Genomic DNA, 4117 nt, shown 5'->3' with positions numbered 1-4117 from the left:
CCTCTTTCATCCGCCCACACCCCCCGCAAATGAATTGGCCGGCGGCAGCGGGTGCTGCGCTTGACTGACTGACAGGAGCAGAGGCTGGCTGAGCAGGAGACACTGCACGGACAGGGCTGAAGGTGAGAAGACCTTAAGGCAGTGGGGCTGAGCAGGGGACATGCTGCTGCTCTGGGAGCTGCAAGGTGAGCAGCTGGCTGGGGTGGAAGGAGTCGCAGGCAAGGGTGGGCAGGTTGGGGTGTAGCAGATCCCCTTGGAGTAGCCAAGGACAGCAGTTTTGCACAAGTCCACAGAAGAGCAGGAGGAAGTGTGTTAGAACGTATCAACCACGGAGAGACAGGACAGGCCCACGGGCACCCTAACACCCAACCAGGATGGGTGGGAAGGATGTTCCTCAATTCACAAGGTACACACTTTTTCCCATTTGTCTCCTGCTTGGCTGTGCTGTTGAGCCAACCTTCACACCCAGTCCCCATGTCCTCTCTCCCTGCCTCCTTCACTTGCCTGGACCAGGCAGGAGGGAAGGAAGGGCGTATTGCAAAACTGCAAGGGAGGGAGCAGCTTTCTGCACAGTTACCTTCTTCCAACACTACAGTTTCAGCACCACAGGCAAGATAAGCAGGGTGATGTTATGTAGGACTCCCCACAGGACATCAGCATGAGCTGCCTGCTCAGCAGCATGGTCTGCACCACCCCAGGCACAACAAGGCTTTTTGGGAGAGCTGCAGTGTCTGCAGGGGAGGTCAGCAGGCACAATTTCTTTAGCAGTCTGCATCTGGGGTTTCAAGCATTTAGAATATCCATTAGCTGAGATAATGTCAAGGTTTGAGGTGGGGGAAGGAAGGGGGTTTTGGTGATTTTTGCAGTTTTTAAACAAGCAATTGTGCTGGCTGCCAAACTGAAGTCCAAAAGGCAAAGGCCTTCTGAAAAACACCACGGTGTTTGGATGCACTGCTTACTCAACCAGTCTCCAGTTCCAAGGGACTCATTACCAGGCATTACTTCCAAAGTTGACAGTGGAACAAGATTTTTCATTTACAGGCAGGTCACCTTTGGAATTCAGATAACAGCTAAAATTCAGAGTATGTGAAAAGCGGCTGATAGCCACAGCTCCACAGCATAAGATATGTCAGCAACACATGCTCTGGCACAAGATCGTTCTGGCTTCAAGAATAATGGATTTCCCTGACCATCCCAGCACCAGTGAAAAGTTGGGGGCAATTCTGGTCTGCGACATGTTTCTGAGAAGCAGGAAACACTGATCTAACTTGCCTCAGGATTTCACATTAACACGTTGATCCTCTCTCCTGAATCTTTCCTCAGCCTCACCCAACTCTACAGGAATCAAACTATTGCTCCTTCAGCGTGATGAGGATCTTATTGTTCAGCCTACCCACAATTAAAAAAAATAACACAACAAAACAAAGTAAAGCAAAACCACAACCAAAACCAGATACAACAGCACACACAAAGCAATATGGAAAATGATTAGACAGACAGTCTCTTTAAAACCAGTTACCAAAACAGATCTCTAACTAGACCTTAATCTGAGCTACTTAAATTAGTATCCAGCCTGCTAGATCCCAGGCATGTTAGAAGCGATCACTTGATGGTTTCCAAACTACATGGACACTTAAATTCTTTGCCTTGGTAAAGGATTTGACATTAAACAACCATCTCTCAAGCACTTTTTAAGGAAGATTTCCCAATCTGGCCTCCAAGCAGATGGACAATAAATTGTCGACCACCAAACGTTCAGGCCACAAGAATGATCACTTCAAGAAAAGGATTCTTATCCTTCCAGAAGTCAGCAGGTAAGTTAAGATCTTCAGCATGATTTCTCCATTAAATCCTGTTAGTCTCAGGCTCTGTGTTAAAGGTCTGCCAGAGCAGAGCACCTTAGCCTATAAGAGCAGCTAGGTCATGTTGCAACCATTGAAATGCCATACATACAGCTTTCTAGAAAAAACAGTTAACTCACATCATCAACCAGAACCAGGAGCTGTGATTTTAAAAACCTACATATATTATCAATACCATTTCATCGTTTCACATCCCACTGCCAACTCTGAACTCTTGCTTATATGGTAGCCAAGGGAAAACAAGAGATGTAATTTTAGATATCCTCCACTTTTTCAAAATGCCATCTTCTTGTCACTGGTCTGTTGGTTAGAAATAAAAATGGATACAGTCAATCACCTCTCCAAATCCATCAACAAAATTAATGACAAACAAAACTTACACTCCAGCTACAGGTTAAATCACAAGTCTAACTAATCACAAGTCTAACTTCAGCAAGTCTAACTCCTATAATTGCCATCCAGATTCTGCATTCAGTTTTAGCAAAGAGATACTATTCACATTATGTCTTTCTAAATCACATTTCTGACCAGAAACATTTTGCAACTCTAAAGTTATATTTAATTTATAATTCAGTTTAGAAAGAAAGGTACCATACATGTCGCAGACCATTTTCCCACAATCCAGAGAGTGTATTTCTAAAGTTAAAAGCAGGGAATAAGCAGCAAAAATAAGTTAATTTGCTGCCTTCTTTTGTCCTCACTACTCACAAGATCTGTTCTCTCTGTAGCACACGCCCAAGGTCAAGTATTTGGGGCCTTTATTTAGCTAAAAAAGTTTCCTCCTTCTGAGTGGCTGTTGCAGCCAGCTCAAATGTCCTTCTGCTGTCAAATACATACAAATAGTCCTGAACCAAGCCAAAAACTTGACCCAACTACTAACTAAGTTGCCATTTTTAAGCTTAAAGGAAATTCTGAATATTTTTTCACACAGAACAAATTACATTTTAATTCAACAACTGCAAAAAATGCAAACTACTTTTATGTTCGTATGTTTTTAGTACATTTTAGAACATATAGAGTTATACAGCAGAAAGTATCTCTGGTCAAATTAGGGCATAAAAATCACAGCTAAAAAATATTTATAAATACCTGGATGTTTCTGGGTGTAGAGTCATAGTCCTTTTCCACTGAGCCCCTGACAATCCAGCAGGTAATTGCCAACCCTGATTGCAGACAGCTTCCTTTTATCAACCAGCTTCCTCACAGGAGTCAGCTGCCCAGCTCTGAGAATAGCACCTGGCTGTTTCACTAGAGGAGCAGCAGGACTCTGATTTCTGGAGAGTCTCTCCTCAGCTAAACCCTCCCTTTTCATCCAGCTATTAATGACCCTTAAGCTGTTATCCTCTGTTTCTCCAAGTTTTCTCAGTTAACTGTGTATGAAAGTACCTAAATAGATAATTTCTGCATTTAAAAATCATTTTACATTTTGAAGTAAAAAGTATTTCCCTTAAATCTATGTCCATCACAGGCCACCCTCTTTTAATGGGACAGTGACTGAGAGCCTGATTCATCATTGGAGGTACTGGGGCCATGCTGAGCTCTCCCAGTCCAGCACAACTTTACTTGCCAGCCAGCTCCCTCAAGCACTGATTTAGGTTCACACCCTTTTAAAGGGCTGCCAAGCACTGCAAGAAGCAATGGGTAGAGGACTCAACAGAAGTACAACCCTTTCCTGAGAAGGAAGGTGGGCCCCAGCTTTCCTTTGTGACAGGGGCCAACAGCTGCCCACAGAAAGGAGAAGAACTGACAGGGTCTAAGTAAGTAATCAAACATTCTGGGTATTATGCAGTGTAGCCCAATGCAGCCAAGCAGCCCTCGCTTCTCTTCCCTTTGTCTGGGCAAGTAAATGCTCAGTGTAAAGGCAATTATTTTGCAGCATGTTTCTCCATTTATTCTCTGCTTGCCCCCGACGTTGCAGGGCAGCCTGGCAGCCTCTAGATTTGCGAGGCGGGGTGAAGTGAGGAAGCAACAAAAACTTCCTCTTGACAGAAAATCATAATTGAGATGGATTGCAAGCCATGTTTGCTAAGGCCTGAGGAGCAACACAATGAGAATTTCAGGTGTACTTATCCTAGCCAGAGGCACTGGTAAAGTCATACCTGCTACCTCATTGCTGACGTGCTCATCCAAACCAACCCAGCACAGTCATCTTCAGGATTACCAGCTGACTGCACTTCTTTGTGTGGTGCTGCTCTTTGTCCTGCATCTGCTCTGCAGTATGGCTCTGCCATCCTGCTTCACTAAGAGCTCTTCCG

Source organism: Chaetura pelagica, unplaced genomic scaffold (genome assembly GCF_000747805.2).
Source record: "Chaetura pelagica isolate M959 unplaced genomic scaffold, ChaPel_1.0 scaffold485, whole genome shotgun sequence".
Classification (NCBI taxonomy): Eukaryota; Metazoa; Chordata; class Aves; order Apodiformes; family Apodidae; genus Chaetura; species Chaetura pelagica.
This window is presented reverse-complemented; position numbering follows the sequence as displayed.